This window comes from Mustela nivalis (genome assembly GCF_964662115.1).
Source record: "Mustela nivalis genome assembly, chromosome: 4".
NCBI classification, from domain to species: domain Eukaryota; kingdom Metazoa; phylum Chordata; class Mammalia; order Carnivora; family Mustelidae; genus Mustela; species Mustela nivalis.
Window position 1 is genome coordinate 111,119,709 of NC_139023.1, and position 18,477 is coordinate 111,138,185.

The window sequence follows — 18,477 nt, forward strand, 5'->3', positions numbered from 1 at the left end:
TTTAAAAGAAGGGAAAAAAAAAACTCGGCACACTACCATTTAACTTGTTTTAATGTTTCTTCACAAATGGTGAAAAATACTAAAGTACAGACAAGGAATAATCATAATGTTGTGGCCAACATTATAAATATGGAATTATAAATTTAAAACATTTTCTGGTTTAAAAAATAAATCTGGTAGTCAATGCAGCTCTGCGGGGTCTCTGCGTCTAGTAGGGCCGGTCTCCGTTCCTGACGGTGCTCGCCTTTATCCATTTTTCCAGGTCCTCCGCGCCCGCCTCTTCTTCCTCCCATCTGTTCCATCAAAGGTCCAGGGGGTCCGCCGGGGCCACCCCGTCTTCCTCCACCAAAACCGCCTCGGTCCATGCCCCAGCCACCACGGAAGCCCCCTCTGTCTCCACCACGGCCACCTCTGAACATCCCACCGGGACCACCGCGGTCCATGAGGCCGCCTCTTCCGCCCCGCATTCCACCAGGGCCACCTCTGCCACGGTCACCGCCAGGAGGTGGAAAGGGTGGTGGAAGGAAGCCTTCAGGCTTCGGGGCCTTACACTGGTTGCATTCTGTTCTCCAGGCAAAGTTCTGGTTTCCACAACCCGGATTGGGGCACTGCCAGTCTCCAGCTCGGTGCTGGACATTTCCTCCTCCGGATGGGTTCCCTCGGGAACCCCAGGGCCCTCTTGGGGGAAAGCCACCTCTGTCTCCTCCACGGCCTCCCATGCGACCCATGGGGCCCCCAGGACCTCCTGGGCCCCCTGGACCTGCACGGAGGGGCGGCGGCATCCCTCTGCCCTCACGGGCCGCATGCCACCCCGCAGGCTGTTCATTGGAGGCTTCTTCTGAGCAAGAGACACCTTAAGTTTGCTCCCTTGAAAATCTTTCCCATCAAACCACTCCACAGTGGCCTTGGCAGTTGGTGGGTCTTCATAGGACACTGTAGCGTCACCTTTGGGCTTTCCTGTTTCCTTGTCCAAGTAGATATGAATCATGGGTTGTCCGGTTCTCTTGTTCATCTTAACAACTCCACACTGCTTAAAAAAGTCAGCCAGATCATCTAAAGTCACATTGTCATTTAAGCCTTGCACATAAATTGCACTGTTGTCAGAATCTTCATCTGGATCTACAGGTGGGCCTAGATCAAGATCTGGTCCTTCATCCATGGGTCCACCAGGCTTATTGAAGCCACCTCGCTCTCCAGCGCCCATTCCACCGCGTCCTCCTCCCCGCCCACCTCTGCTCATGCCTCCACGATCAAATCCCCCTCTTCCCCTGCCCCGGTTATCAGGGCCACTCATGCTCCGGTTTTCTCCTGGTCCGGAAAATCCTCCAGACTCCTGCCCATAAACACCCATGCTACTGGGGTGGTCCTGTCCTGCTGCCCGTAGCTGCTGCTCTGTTGGCTATATTGACTTGGAGCCTGGCTGTAGGATCCAGTTTGGGGGGGATAACTAGTGGGCGGCTGCTGCCCATAGCTGCTTTGTTGATGACCATAGCTACTCTGCTGTCCATAGCTGCTCGGCTGCCCATAGGTGTTCTGCTGAGAGTAACTGCTCTGATCATAACTAGTCGGCTGTGTAGAGGAGTAGCTGGTAGGAGGATAAGATGGTGGTGCCGTGACTGGCTGCATGGGGTAGCTCCCAGGTACCTGGGGATAACTGTAGTTACTCTGTCCATATCCTAGGCTGGGCTGGTTGTAACCCCCTGTGCTAGATTGAGGTTGACTAGTCTCAGCGGGTTTGTTACCATCCTGCGGTCTTGCAGGTGCGGTGGCTGCCGGCTGCTGCCCATAGGCTGGGTAAGCAGGTTGAGTGCCATAAGCAGACTGAGCTGCATAGGAGGCCTGGGTGGTAGTGACCGTAGCAGTGGTGGTATCGTAAGCACCAGTGCCATAACCCTGGACAGGCTGGCTGTATGCCTGGGGGGCAGTTGGAGTAGTATAACCTGTACTGGTCCCTTCTACAGCAGGAGGCTGTCCATAAGAAGTTGCATAGGCGGTCTGCCCATAGGTAGCAGTGGTCTGAGCTTGGGTATAGCTGACATCAGTGGGCTGTCCATAGGTTCCATAACTTTGCTGCCCATATGCCTGGGTGGTCTGTGCATATCCTTGAGTGGGTTGGGCGGTGTATGTACTGTAGCCCTGCTGGGCTGCAGCTTGGCTGTATGTACTGTAATCCGTGGACGCCATTTTCTCTCCTTCCTTCTCGTTCTCTCAACGTCCGTCTCCCTCTCTCTTTCCCTCTCCTGAAACAAGTTTTAATGCAGCTGGAGAGACTGGTCTAAGTGGCAAAAAAAAAAAAAAAAAGAAAAAGAAAAAAAAGAAAAAGAAAAAGAAAAAGAACCAAGCACTACACTGTGGTATAATATTAGATATAGAGCCTTGCTTAGGCTTCACAGAAGATATGCAAAGCAACAACAAAAAACCTAAGATAAGGCAAGGATATCATGATAGGAACATAAATAGAGTCTGCAGTGGCAGAAAATGACTAGGTCTATCTGATTTCATCAGGGATTTGGGGACAGAGTTGGAAAAGAGATGAGGAATGTATGAGAAGACCAGAATATGGGAAGACCTGGAAAATAATCTTAAAAAGGCTAAATGAAGTTGGTAAAAGCTGTTGAAAAAATATTCAAAAATGGAAAAAAAAAATACTTGAAATAATCCTTCTATAGAAATTGCCTGCTAAAGTTTCTTAGTAAATAAAATGAAGGATAAATATTAGGCTAAGAACAGTATGTTTTTAGAAAGTTTTAATAGCCCTAATACATTTTAGAACACATACAACTTGTTAAGAAAAATAGTAACAGGCAAATCATGCAGACAGAACTTCTAGAAAAGAACCATACAATGAAAATAATTTAATTTCTCTAGTGATAAAATGAAGTTTAAAACAACAGTGAGAGTTTCCACCTAAGTAAATCACTATCAGTTTTGATAAAATTCAATACTAGCAAGGGGGTAGAGAGAAAAGCATATTTGCATACTGATGACTATAAATATAAATTAATATAAACATTCTGGAAAGCAATTTGAATGTATGACTGCAGTTTAAAATGTCAGTCTTAAATGGTTTTTCAGAGGTATATGAGAATTTTCAGAGGTATATCAGAGGTAAGCATTGAAATTCAAAGACTGAATTCTGAATTCAGTGGGTGAATTCTGAATAACCTTCAGTAGTGATGATCGGCTATTACTATGACACTGATACTTATTTAGCAGCTACTGACGACCTGGTTCTGTGAAAATTCTTTTACTATACTACTTCTGATATTTAAATACTTCAAAATCAGCATGATCTCTATCTTCTAAATGGCAAAAATAAATAATATAAAGTTATAAATCCAAAAATAGTTACAACTAGAATTGAAATCTACATATGTCTGACTTCAAGGTTTGGCTCCTCCTACTATGTCTTAGTACTCAAAGATTATTATGTTTATTGTATCAAAGCCTACCTATATTAGTTTAAATCTAGGGGTTTAGAAGAGATTAATTGTGTCCTGGCTTACAATTTTATGGTAGTAAGTGCTTTTAATTAGATTATATTTTATTGCTAAAAAAATTTATGTTAGTTTCATCATTAGAATTTACATACAAAGCTATTAGATGCTTTTAAAACTTGCATTTTATTGGATTAAACAATCCAAAATACTGTGTAACATTAAATATTTAAAGTAATAAGTCTATTGATAAATAAACAATAAGAGAAAAGTGATAATGAAATCTGATCTTGTGGTGCCAGGCTCAATTAGACCAGAAAACAACATAGATTTAAAGCTGTTGCCTATTGTTAAGGCATCCCTGAATTAAATTAGAATAGTACACGCTTATCCATCATGTTTTAATTGTCGTGTGGAACTTAACACTGCAGTTAAATGACTTAGGTGATAGAGAGGAGGACTAAATTGTTTTTCCCTAAATTGACAAGTAGAATAATAAAACTCCTTGGTAAGATTTAGATTTTAGTAGTGACTAATTCAGTTACATGTTGAGTTAAAACACCAATGTGATCACTCTGGTCTGACTAACTAGACACTCAAATATTTCTTTTTTTACTTAGATCAAATAACCTTTCTAAATAAAATACTCCCATTCCTGAAAGAAAAGTTCTTTTTACTTATCTTATTCGATGGCTCAGTTCTCTCACCTTACAAGTACTCAAACTAAGGCCCAGAGAGGTTTGGTGACTTTCCACAATGTCACTCCGTGGATCAGAGATCCCAAATAGTTTCTCCAAAACCTGACAGCTCAACATATTATCTCTGACAATTTTTTCAAGTTCCTTGCCTCCCTAACCTAGGAGATATATCTGGATTCATACAAACTCTTATTTAACATATGATTCTTTTTTTTTTTAATTTACTGTTTTTCACTGTTCCCAGATTCATTGTTTATGTACAACACCCAGTGCTCCATGTGATTCTAAAATGCTATCAAAATCATGACTAGGCCTCCAGAGGGCACCTCTGTTTTATTTAAAAGATGAGAAACGTAATACACAGAGCAGGTCATACATTAGGAAACACCTGGGTGTATGTTCAAATCCGTCTATACTCTCAGCATGAGGGCCCACAGCCCAGAAGTTCACAGAGAACCAACTTGTTCAGCAGCCTGACTTGCAGAGTTCTAAACCTCTGAATCTCTGCAACTGAACAGGTTGCAACTGTTGAATTGCAAATGGACAGAAATCTGTGACATGTGATGTCAGAAATACTGCCTTGAAATCACTGTTAAGTGAGTAATCATGCCCTCTAGTTCAATACTGAGTAGTAGCAAAGCCCCTCCAAAATGTTGCTTTGTTAGAGTAACTGAGATGTACGAAGTACACGAAGGAAGACTATAACATGTTTTCATGTAGGTTTTTCAGCTTTGTGATCCAAATGGGAACAAATTACTCTACCAATTAAACTTCAATGATTCTCAAAAACTATCCAAAACTTCAAAACCTAACTACAGTATTTTGTCAAATATAAAACATCAGTTGCAAGATGTACAACACCATCATTATGTGTAACATTGAGAAAAAAAATGCTGTGATTGTCATACAATGACAAATTTGCAATTGTAAAATGTGTTATGATGGTGTGTCTTTGGATCACTTAATAAGGTATGGTTGATTTCAATGGGTTTACAAGCTCAAAAACAACAACAACAACAACAAGACAACAGCAACAAAAAAATCCACCTGAATTTAAAGGACTAGAAAAAATAAAACAACATCCATAACAAAAACATCATCCTCGCTTGCAAGTAACTAAAGAGTCAATCTGTTATAGTTCTTTTTTTTAATTATAATTCTTAAGTAAATCTGAAACATTTAAAAGTATAATAAATACTTTAAAGCTCATGAAGGTACCACACTCTTTTTATATATAAGGAACCACAAAGCAATCAGAATGCAGTGACCATGAACTCCTTGGCAGACTTCTAAACATAAAGACATAATTATTTGACGAAGTCAAAATTTCAGTCTATGAATATTTATTGGGTGCCAAGCATTGTTGTAAGACCTGAAGATACAGAGATCAAAGCAGACAAAATTCCCTGCCCAAATGTTGCTTAAATTCTGGTGGCAAAAACAAATAATAAACAAGATTCAAAAGTGAAATATGTAAGGTCACCTGGTGGCTCAGTGCATTAAGCACCATCTTCAACTCAAGTCATGATCTCAGGGTCCTGGGATCAGCCCCTGGTTGGGTTGGTTGGTTGGTCAGGCTCCCTGTTCAGCAGATAGTCTGCTTCTCCCGCTGCCCCTTCCCCCACTGATGTGCTCGTGCACTCTCTCCCTTTCTCTCTCCCTCTCAAATCAATAAAATCTTTAGAAAAAAAATTGAGGGGCATCTGGGTGGGCTCAGTGGGTTAAAGCTCTGGCCTTCGGCTCAGGGCATGATCCCAGGGTCCTGGGATCCAGTCCCACATGGGGCTCTCTGCTTGGCAGGGACCCTGCTTCCTCCTCTCTCTCTGTCTGCCTCTCTGCCTACTTGTGATCTCTGTCTGTCAAATAAATAAATGAAATCTTTAAAAAAAACAACTGAAATATACATTAGTAGCAAGTGCTAAAAGGAAAACTAAAACAGAAAAGGAAGATTTTTGCTCCATTGATCGGGTTGTTCCAGCAACACATAGGCTCCCAAATGCAAATAGGATGTTTTTAAAATAATTATGACTTTGTCAGGCCAAAATCGAAAAAAAAGTAGGCTTTATGATGGGCTATAAGTTTTCTGAAAATATCACCCAATGGTAAAACAAAGGCCTTCAGGCTTTGAGCAGAATGAACAGTAGCCTAGGAATTATAGGCTTCTAAACAAGCTTCTCAGCATCAGAACACAGTCCCAGGATTGAGGGAGGTAACCAGTAAGTGCATCTCAACTTTAGAGATATTTTGTCACAGATTCCTATCTCCTTCCTACTTATCAGTATTATATTATCTCAGATACTTGGTTTTTCTGCCTCTCTATGTCACCCCCCAAGATAAAATAACATTTTATCTAAATAACATTTTATCTATTTAATAGATACACATAGTTAATAGAATAGTAATAGTAACCTATTTGTAACCTATAGTAATAGTAACCAATTAACCTATTCTATTACCATATTAGTAAGGTGTAATCACTTTGGTCTCCAGCTACCTCGACATTTCTAAACAAATAAACCATAATAAACCACACAAATATTACTAACTAGTGATGTAATAACTGGAGAAATGCCGGGAAAATCCAAAGATGACAAAAAGGGAAAAGAAACAAGATCTCCATGAGTATAAAATTACAAGCATAGTTTATACTTACCTAACTAATGGGTAAATTAATTAAACTACTAAAATTTTATTATTGTTACATTTATGCAGACACTCTCCCCGAAGATAAAGAATATGGTCATTCTTCTTGCATTACCTGTGATGGCTCACATTCTCTGATAAATCTCTAGATCAGAATTATTTTGAGATCATACAGTACTACAAGGAGAATTTTTAATGTTCTTACTATTTTATTAGCTAAAAGAAAATCTCTTTGACACAGGTTAAAAAAAAAAGTACTTACAAATGAAAGTTACCTATTCTATAATGGAAGTCAATAAGAAAACGGAGTGTAGTTACAGAAAGTTACTTTCCAGTAAACGTGATTGATATACATAATCTGTAACGGTAAGGTTGAATTTATAATAATTCCTACTTTCTGAATGGCTCTGGCCCAGGTAGGCTTTTTGGTTCAAATACCATTAATCATTGTACCTAAGAAAGATATTTAACACATTTATATGTCTACTTCACAGAGCTGAAGAGTGGACGAAAGGTCTAAGAAGGTTTGGTCTTGGTCAAAAATATCAAAGGAAACTATCCCTTAATTCTACGGTTTTATTTTTCTGCCAACTTACGAAGCTTAAGTGCATCTCAACTTTAGAGATATTTTGTCACAGATTCCTATCTCCTTCCTACTTATCAGTATTATATTATCTCAGATACTTGGTTTTTCTGCCTCTCTATGTCACCTCCCAAGATAAAATAACATCTTATCTAACTAACATTTTATCTATTTAACCAACTTTTTCCAAGCGCCCTCATTCCCTGCATGGAACTCCCAGAATCCGCTCCTTAACTTCCTCACACCATCACTTAGGATACAGCTGGTTGTGTTCATGAAACCTTTCCAATGCAAAAGCTACCATATAAAATACTTTTCAGTGACTATGTATAATACGTATTTAGGCAACAAACTTCAGGTTTTTGACCCTTATGTCTACTTTAAAGCTAATAAAATACAAAAAGTTTCTAGGGCATGATAATTAAGTCAAATTCTCTTGAGAACATGTGTGCCATATACACAGAGCCAAGTAAATGCTCTGAATCCCCCAGTTACTGGAGGACTTTCCATACAGTTCAGTAAAAAGAGTTCATGACTTAATACCCACTGCATAATGGATTTCTCATTGAAAAAAAATTGTGACCAATTCAAAACTTTAAACTTTTTCTTCAAAGCTTATGTTTTGTCCTTGCAGACACATGCCTGATTTTCTTACAACAAAACTCTTACACTATGCTCCTTTCATGGGCACTTATGTGTTCTGTTTTCCTCTAAAACTGAACTATTATTCATCGTAATTACTCCTGATGCTATTTCTGTTTCTGTGCTTATATATATTTTGTGTTTTTTGATAGTTTTTCTGAGAAAGGTAATTGAATCTACATATTTAAACATCATATTAAAATCTAAATATTTATTAGTTGGTTATTTGAGAAGAATTCAGTTACTTAGGTAGACTGGAAGAAAATTTTGGCTTCAACATGTGTTTTCATGCGAAGTACTTCTAGAGCAAGAAAAATTACCGCGGCTATAAATCATAAACAACACAGTATGAGCTATCCAACGAGGCTATGTTATTGCCACTTAACATGTGGTAAGAAAGATATTCCAACATGGCAGAGATCAACTTTCATCCCATTTCAAATGTCAATATTTAAACTGAGGGTGTCCAAAGCCAATACTTTGTTTTGGGAGATTCAAAATCTTTTTCTGCAACTGCGTAGTCATGTGTCCATTCTCTCTAGTAAGTATGGGGCTGGCTAATGCTCTCCCTGTGTGCTAGGGAACTTGTTGTCCAATACTTCTTTGTCTTTTCTAATTCCACAAATGTTCCCTTGGTGCATCACCAGCTTGTTGTTTTAAATACTGTTGAGCAGCTGAGTGCCTAAAGATGTGTTTATCATATCAAAACTCCTCTGCAGATACGTAAATGTGAGAACACAAACACACAAGTAAAACTCTCTCAGTCTAAATAAAACTGTATTTTCTTCAAAACATGTTCAACAAGAACATTTCTTCAGTGTACCACCAAATAAATTCAGAAGGAAAAAAAATCAGGTTTAATCAAAGTTACTAATTCTCCCTATGTTCTCCCATTTCTTCTAGCATTTTTAAACTAGAAATTTGCCTGAAGAAAAAAACAAAAACAAAAACACCTTGTAACCCCAATGTGAAATGTCTTACATAACCCAGGACAGAAAATAAATGGATTTGCATGGACTCTCTTGAACATCCAAATTTTTTCTTTGGCCACAGAGAACTCATCTCAGATTTCTCCAGTGATAAGAAACACCATAAACGGTTAACATTTGTGCAATGCCTACTACTATGTGACAAGATTCTGACATATGTTAAGCCAACCCTGAGAGAGTAGCCATCACCCCATAGGTTTTAATATGACTAAAGGTATGCCAAGCTCTGATTCAAATTCAGATCTGTCTGATTGCAAAAGCATGTCCATTCTGTTATATAATAAGAAATGGATAGAGAGGACTTTAATGGATTCTCCCCCTTGGGTAAGTAAATACAATTTCATTTGAATTACAGCCTCACCAAATAAAGGTAAGCATATTTTCCTCTGTTTCTCCTAACTTGAACAACTAAACAGGTATTTCATTTTCAAATGATCAGCAGTCAGCGAGTAGACAGTAAGTGATTGGAGGGACACAGAAATATAAGATAAAGTCTCTGCGATTAAGCAGATAATGCTAATGTAAGTGATTGAGCAAAAAAACACTCTATGCAGTGTTTCAATGAAATGTACAGAATGTCAGAATGGAAAGAACGTGCCTTGATATTTTAAAAAATATTATCTTGTTTAAGACAAGCAAAATGGATATCTGGCCACTCTCCCCACAAAACATGCTCCTGCTGGGAAACTCCGTACTGAGAAAACTCTATTTTAGGTCCCGTTTCTACGCTGGGGACAGTGATTGTAGGAGGTGCAATGAGCAAAGGAGGAGGTGAAGAAGACTGCTCAGAGGAGCTGGAAGTTAGCATGGTCTTGAGAGAAACTAAGCATTTGGGAAGGCAGAGGCAAGGGTACTCCAACTGGCAAATATATATCCAAGGGAGAATCAAGGGCTAGAATAAACCTGAAATTTTCAAATATATTATATAGCAGGAAGAACTCTAGGACCTCTCATTTCAAGAAAACCATAGTCCTATAGTTCCATGGTGTGCTCAGTCCCACAGCTATAGCCGGGGCTTGATGAAAAACACGGCTCACCTGCCACAATGGCCAATGCTATTTCCACTCCCAGTGGTTTCCCATCCATTGTCTAAGGGTAAGGTGACGCCCAGGGATTCTGGGAAGTTACTTCAGGAGCCCAGTAGGGAGCGAAAGGAGGGATATTCAAACATGGCAATTCTGCTTTTATCTCTTCATATATTGGGTTTCTGATAAGATTTCTTTGAAGAAAAGAGCCTTTCTGTGTTAAAAAAAAAATCACTCCAAGTCTTCATTAGCGATTAGTTGACATTGTTGAGTTCTGTGCTATATGACACAGACACAAACATAAAAGAAAAAACCCCTTTGTCCTAAACAAATTGATTTACTCATTCAACAATCAAGTGCTGAGTGTATACAGCATGCCAGGTACTTAGCTTACACTGAGAAATTCAATGGGAAACAAAAAGCTGCAAGGCTGGCCTTGGGTCAGGTGGTGGTGAACTAGGACATTAATCAAATACCACAAAGAACTACAGAACACAACTATGATAACTGGCATGAGAGAAAATTATAAGATGCAAGGAGAACACATGACCAGGAAACCTCAGTCTAGGGAGTCACTGCCTAGAAGAGTAGAGGTGACAGTATGAACCAAGAACTACTGCAAATATAAATGGTCAATAATAAGTATGCACAAGGCTGGGGGCACCTGAGTGGCTCAGTCAGGTAAGCGTCCGCCTTCGGCTCCAGTCTTGATCCCAGGGTCCAGGGATTGAACCGCTCCCTGCTAAGCAGGGATCCTGCTTCTCCCTCTCCTGCTCCCCTGCTTGTGTATGCTCTCTCTCCCTCTCTGTCAAAGAAATGAATAAAATCTTCAAATAAATAAATTAGTATGCACAAGGCTCAATGGTGCCACCGTAGAGGCACTGATAAACTCAACTCAGTGGGGGGTGCAGGGACACCTCACAGTGAACGTGCCATTCATGCTTCATCTGGGAAGCATGAATAAGGACACAGTATGGCAGGCAAAAGGGAGGAGAGGAGAACACTTCAGACAGAGACACTGTATGTGCAAAATGGACCAAAACCGGGAAGAAATTCAAAAACAGCAAGCCCTCACGGATATTGTAAAAGGTGGCTATCTCCAAGATGAAATGGAGTTACGCATATATGTAGGCGCTGAAGCGGACGTGAAGCCCTCATTCACGGGATACAAACTGAGGTGTAACCTGCATAGCCTGCCACAGAGGCAATGTGGAGTCAGAGGACATTGTGACCAAGAGTGTGACATGATCAGAACTGCATTCCGGAAATCTCACCCAGATAGCCGCGGGGGAATGTGGGGGAGACCAGAACCGTAAAGACTAGTGGCAAAAAGACCAGTCAGAAGGTGTTACTACTGGGACGCCTGGGTGGCTCAGTTGGTTGGGCAGCTGCCTTCGGCTCAGGTCATGATCCCAGCGTCCTGGGATCGAGTCCCACATCGGGCTCCTTGCCCCGCAGGGAGCCTGCCTCTCCCTCTGACTCTGCCTGCCACTCTGCCTGTGCTCTCTCTCTCTCTCTCTCTGACAAATAAATAAAACCTTTAAAAAAAAAAAAAGTGTTACTACTTCACAAGCAAAAGACAGCTAGAAGTATGGATTTGTCTTCAGTTTCCTGGCACATGGTGGCATCTAAAAAGTTATGTGAAGTGAATTAATAAATGAATAGGAAATAAGGCTGGTGTGCCAATATAGGGCAAGAATATAAAGAATCATGAAAAAAACACAAAAATATTATGAGCTAGAGGTAGATGCTAGATGCTAGAGGAAACAGGAAGCCACTGCAAATTTTTGACCAGGGGAGTGACATGATGTGAACAATGTTTAAGGAAGTTTAATCACCACGGTATAGTGCATCTGACACAATGGTTAGGTGATAACCTTACAAATGACTTAAGGAAGCTTACAATTAGACAGCTCAAGTAGTCCAGGTATGAGGTGAAAATGTATAGCCTGGTAAAGAACCATAGGGATATAGTAAAAAAAAAGAAAAGAGACACTCTCCAAGGAAAACAAATGTGGCCAACTGATTAACAGACTAGATAACAGATGGGTAATTTTTTTTTCTTTCTATAAAGGGTTGGATCATAACTATCTTAGGCTTTGCGCCCACAGGGTATCTAATAGGGCTCCTCAGTTCTGTCTCTGAGGCAGGAGAGAAGCCATTGCCTGTCATAAACCATATGTAAGTAAATGGGTGTGTCTGGGTTCCAACAAAACTTCACTTACATGACAGGTAGTTTGGCCTGCAGACCACAGTTTACTGACTCCAGGATACCGCTGGAGAAGGTATATCAGTCGTGAGCATGTTCAGCCCTGAGTAACAGAAAACCTAAAATAACAGTAGCTCAAACAAGACAGACGTTCATTTTTCTCACGTATGCAAGATTTCCAGGAACAGACAGGTTTGGTATGGCTACTTCACAACTGTAAAGGACCCAGTTACCTTCTATACCCTTTTCTTCACCGTCCTCCACATGTGATTGCTGGCTCTTGATACAAAGTATCTGAGTTCCAGCCACCAAATGACCATTTTAGCAAGCAGGGAATGGGAGTAAAGGAGAGCATCCCCCTCACTTTGAAGACAATTCTGTAATTCATAAAACCTTCCTGCTTGGCTAGTTCTGCATGCTCAAATAAAAGTCAAAAGAGATCATACTTGTTTCAAAGTGAATGGCTAAGTATCTTAAGCCCTTTTCATTCATTCTCCCTAAACCGAAAATATTTTTTGTTCACCTCTTGATTGTTGGCCTGTATAAAATTTCTTATTGGCTGAAAGTTACTCCATAAACTGTTTTCCTTCTGTCTGAAGTAATAAAACTATACAACACTATAAACGTTTTCCATGTTTAACTCCAAGATATTTGGTTTTCTGGATAGAAACAGTAGAGCTTTGTTTTTAAAATTAAAGCAGACCCTTAGACCTAATTTGCTTTAGAATGCCAAATAGTTTTCTCTTGTTCTGTTCTAACATTAGAACCCACCCACCTATTCTGAAAACACATGCATCTATAAGAGACCGACCCCACTTAACTCTGCTTATCCCTGATGCTAGGTCATTGACACAAAGAGTAGGAAAAATAATGTCCAAAAATAAAGATCTCAGAGAGTTTAATAGGAGATTTTAGCTATAGAAATTATGTCTAAGGTAAGCAAGAGTCTTAATACTACAGGTATAAGAAGAAGATATTTCACTTGGAACTGGTAATAAACATATATATATATATATATATATATATATATATATATATGTATATATATATATTTTTTTTTACCTTTAATTTAGATGTAAGTTAATCTTCCTTAAAAGATGATTCGTGACTCAAACCACCATCATAGAACAAAAAAATTCATTAAGTTTCTAGCCCTTCATATTTGCAAAATAGAAAAATTCAGCATCCTAGACAAACCTAATGAGTTCAGAGGGGCTGGTACTTAGGATCTTACAGTAAATCAACGTGTTCTGACACTCTCAATTTAAACAATAATTCCAAAGCTGCTAAGCTTCTACTTCAACACTGAAAATAATGCAGAAAATTCAGTTAACATTTAAATATTTGAAATATTTGAAATAATATAAATATTTTTATATTATCTGTTATATTGACCTTTTTATTTCTTTTTTTTTTTTTAATTTTACAGAGAGCAAGATTGAGAGAGAGTGTGAGCAGGCACATGCATGCAGAGGTGAGCAGGAGGAGGGGCAGAGGGAGAGGGAGAGAGAGAATCTCAAGCAGAATTCATATACCACACTCAGAGCCTCATGTGGGGCTCCATCTTACGACCCCTGTAATCATGACCTGAGCAGAAATCAAGAGTCGGATGCTTAGCAGACTGAGCCACCCAGCAGCTCTACTTTTTACTCTTAAGGGGATTTCAAAAACAATAAATAATGTACAAAACTTTCCAAGTTGCAAATAAAGTCATACTCTCTACTCTAGATTTTATTTCAGATACATCTCAACTCCCATAATATTTTTACTACCTGACATTTTAATCAAAGATCAAAAACTTCACTAGCCAAAGCATTTCCAAAGCTCTGTGAAGTAAATTAACTTTATGAAATGGAACCCAACTACATATTTTGTAATGAAATTTTATATTACATTTCAAGAAAGAATGCTATCCTTATGAAGATAGCCAACGTGGCTCAGACAATAATAATGGTAAAAATATTTAAAAGAAATGTGAGACCTAAGAAATATTTTAATAATCCAAAGCAATATTCAACTTTCGGGAGTTTCTGTAAAATGACTCTTGACTCTCTCAGGGATTACCATGAGCCCAAACCGACTGTTCTATGGAGGGTCCTAGTACATCGATGTTTTCACAGAGACTGGGGGTGGAGGGAGCACCCAAACACATTGTCTCAGGATGCTCCCCATGCCCTACAAAAAGACTAACTGCCTAAGCACTATCATGAACTGCTAACAAGATCATTTCAAATGCTTTGTAAAGGTATTTTTTTTTAAAGATTTTATTTATTTATTTATTTGTCAGAGAGAGAGCGCGAGCGAGTGCGAGCACAGGCAGACAGAGTGGAAGGCAGAGTCAGAGGGAGAAGCAGGCTCCCTGCGGAGCAAGGAGCTCGATGCGGGACTCGATCCCAGGACGCTGGGATCATGACCTGAGCCGAAGGCAGCTGCTCAACCAACTGAGCCACCCAGGCGTCCCAGGTATTTTTTTTTTTAAGTACATGTATAATACATGAATATATGTTTACTTTTCACATTAAAAATACACAGAAATTCATACAGCAAAAAATCATTTATGACCTTCCTAGGCTTTCTTCATGTCACTCTCCAGTTCAATAATATTTGAGTTTAAAAAAAAAAATCACAGTCTGGTTTTCAAGCAACTCTAAAATCTGTTCTCTCCTTATCTTATATGTACTTAACCTCTCATGACTTCCAAATGTGAAGCTCTTTTCCTGCCAGATCAGCTTTCTCACATCTTTCCAACCATACCATGCTCATTCCAACTCAATATTTTAAACATTATTTATAACAACTGACCCTTTGCTGAAAGTCAGACTACTCAAACTACCACTGTCTAGTTAAAACTCTGATGTTCTCATGTGACCCATTCTCACCATGCCAACCTGAGCCAAGTTCTCTTACTTTACTATACTAACACTACACTAACATTCTAACACCAGACACCACCTGAGAATCCTTCCATAAGCAATAAACATTTATGAATAACAATTAACTTGAGAAACTGCTGTTACAGTGTGAATGGTATTCCCCCACAAATGAGTAAGTCAAAGCCCTAAGTACCTCAGAATGCGACTATATTTGGAGATAGGGCCTTAAAAGAGGTAACTAAGTTCAAAGAAGCCTATGAGGGTGCTTCCTAATCCAATATGACTGCTGTTCTTCTACAGAGGGGTTAGCATACAGACAGACTTCAAGGATGCATGTCCACAAAGGGATGGCCATGTCCACAAAGGGAGGCAGCAAGAGGGTGGCCATCTGTCAGGTCTTAGACAAACTCCTCCCTGCCAGCACCTTGATCTTGGATTTTCGGCCTCCAACACGGTGACACAATCAATTTCTGTTTTTAAGCCACCCAGTCTATGTTACGTTGTTATGGCAGCTCTACCAAACTAAGATACCTGCCATGTACCTAGACATGTTATAAAGTATCTTCCTTATAGTAATAATTTAACCATCAGCATAACTTTATGTGGAAAGTGTGGCTATTATCTGACAAAACTGAAAGAAATAAAGTAATCTGCTCAAAGTCTCCAAGAAGCCCGTAGTACCATCTTGAGCCTAGGCCTACTTTCTTCTAAGGCTCATGATACTTAACACCATGTTTTGCTGACCATGTGAAAATGATCCAAAGAGAACATTGTTAACTACAGATACTACTTTTTCAGTAGTATGATGATGAATAATGAACTGATGGACTGAGAAGTCAAAAGCTTTTTTTTTTCTTTTCTTTTTCCTTTGCTTTCATACATATTTTAAGAACACATATAGTAGTCAGGTTCCATAATCAGTAATGGCCTATTTAAAAGAGTTGTTTTCGGGTGCCTGGGTGGCTCAGTGGGTTAAGCCGCTGCCTTTGGCTCAGGTCATGATCTCAGGGTCCTGGGATCGAGTCCCGCATCGGGCTCTCTGCTCAGCAGGGAGCCTGCTTCCCTTCCTCTCTCTCTGCCTGCCTCTCTGCCTACTTGTGATCTCTCTCTGTCAAATAAATAAATAAAATCTTTTAAAAAAATAAAAAATAAAAGAGTTGTTTTCAGAAATGCTCGAAGAATGGATTCTGGCACACATGTTATCTTGGCTCCATCCACGATACACTTCTTACTTCATATCAAACGTGAGTGATAACCCACAGTAGCCAGGACCCAATATTCAATAATGCAAAAACCTGCCTTTTTTTCCTTTATATTTTAATACTTGAAAAAATACGCCTTACAATAGTAACACGTTAACATCACTGTAGGTATGTTTTTATGCTTATAGCTCTGAAATTAGAACATATCTTTTATCTTAGAATTGATGACATCAATTCACCAACTGAAGTTACATATGATCTCCTAGACTTCAGTAAAAAAATGATTACAAGGTCATCATAAAGCATCTCTGAGATGAGCTAAAAAGATAGGAAAAGTAGGCCGAAGAAAAACATTTCTTATATAAAGTTTCAGTGCAGACAGCGGGGTTGGAGGATGGGGAGAGCAAATGAAATAGCAACCTTAGCAGGAGGAATACTAGAGTTCATTGCAAACATCCTACAATCTTGTAAGAAAAGACAAAAAAGGAAGAGCCAAAAAGAATTCCTCCATGCATTCCCCCACACATACACACTGCAGAAGAGGGAAAACAAAAAAACAAATCACACACACACACACACACACACCCCCAATGGAGGCAGACTCCATGTGTACAGCGTGTCCATAAAGTGGAAACCAGTCTCACACTTTATAATCACACCTCATATACCGCCATGGAAGGCAGGCCTCCTAGGTGAGGCATCGAGTTTCACAGCCATGCTCAAACACAGGATTGTTAACACTAATCCACAGCAAGATCTGTGAATGAGAAGAAAGAAAGATAGGTAAATACCCACATGAAATATAGCCCCAATTAGGGGACTATACAACACTTGCCCTTCTGATTGTTTATCAGTTATTTTGGCAAATGAATAAACCAGTGGTAATCATGGAATGCTGTGTGCATCAACACAGTAATCCACAATTTGTAAGACTTTTTATCACCATCAAGTCTGTTCATCTTTAGCTACCTCCTAAATCATTTCTATTTCTATCAGAAACCAAATGATTTTCTTTGATGTCACAAGGAATACAGCCTATGACTCATTAGAAAAAGAGGTGGCTACAAACATAACAAATTGAAAGAGAGTCCCTTTGATGAGTGGGAAAAAAAAGATTAATTTAATTTTTTTTTTTTTTTTTTTTTTTTTTTTGCTTTAAGCAACCCACACACACAATAAATCAAAGTCCATTTCCATCAAAGGGTTGTCAAAAAACAATGGATGAGATTTGCCAATGATCTACCATTTACGTTATAAAGTTTCAAGACCACAGTAAGTCTATCAAAGTTGCTAAAAAACAAATTCTAGTCTATTACTGGCACCCAAGTAGCTAAAAATTAAATCCAGAACTCTGCCATCATAAATACTTCACAAACTCAATACTCTGTTCTTTTTCTCTCTGGAGATGATGATCTTTACCAGTTGTTTTTAATTAGACAAATAATAAACCATTGAAATCTGATGTCTTGACCTAAATTACAGAAGTAGCTATAAAATTATAAAATAAGCTACCCCACATTCCAAAACATGAAAGCCTTTTATGTTTGTGTTGTTGTTGATAATTATGTCTTTATGAGGAGGGGGCTATCATAAAAGTAACTTTTATTTGTAAAGAAAAATTATAAGGCAAGATTAAAGTAAATATGATGGAACATAACTGCAAAATATTGGATCTTGAGGAATTGTAAAGTCTTTCATTTATTGTGAAATCAAACAAAAAAGTTGTAATCTTGATCACAATTAAAATAAAATCTATTGGCAACATCAAATTCCTTACTTTTAACATGGGGATAATAGTATTTCCCACCTTACAGGTTTACTCTAAGAATTAAATGTGTTAAAACATGAAAAGTACTAAGAGCAATGGCCAGCACAGAAGGCTGTGTTAGTGCTTGCTCCTGGGATTAAGGTTAATATTAGCTCTTAGTATTAACATAAGTATTAATATTACCAGCATTGTCTGGTGGCCCAGTCCAGCTCATGGACAACTCTGCTGATGCTGCACCCCACAGAAAGCCTCTTCTCTCTAACCAAGCTCTTACAGACATGGCTCTCTTCTCAACTCCTGCTGCCTTCTGTTAGTTTGAGATTATATCCTAGAATTTAGTTACATTTTCGAGTGTTCACTGTTGTGTATGTTACTCTTCTAGAATCAAAGAGAAGACCACGAGTACAC

At 39.0% G+C, this 18,477-nt stretch overlaps 1 protein-coding gene and 1 pseudogene across 7 annotated transcripts in view; both read right to left on the reverse strand.

Annotated features, from left to right (window-relative positions):
* Positions 1-18,477, reverse strand: part of BMPR1B (bone morphogenetic protein receptor type 1B) — a 399,701-nt gene that overhangs the window by 179,222 nt on the left and 202,002 nt on the right. The gene's annotated exons all lie outside the window — the stretch shown is intronic.
* LOC309863209 (RNA-binding protein EWS pseudogene) lies at positions 34-2,237 on the reverse strand (annotated as a pseudogene). The gene has a single exon. The product of its transcript is annotated as an RNA-binding protein EWS pseudogene (transcript).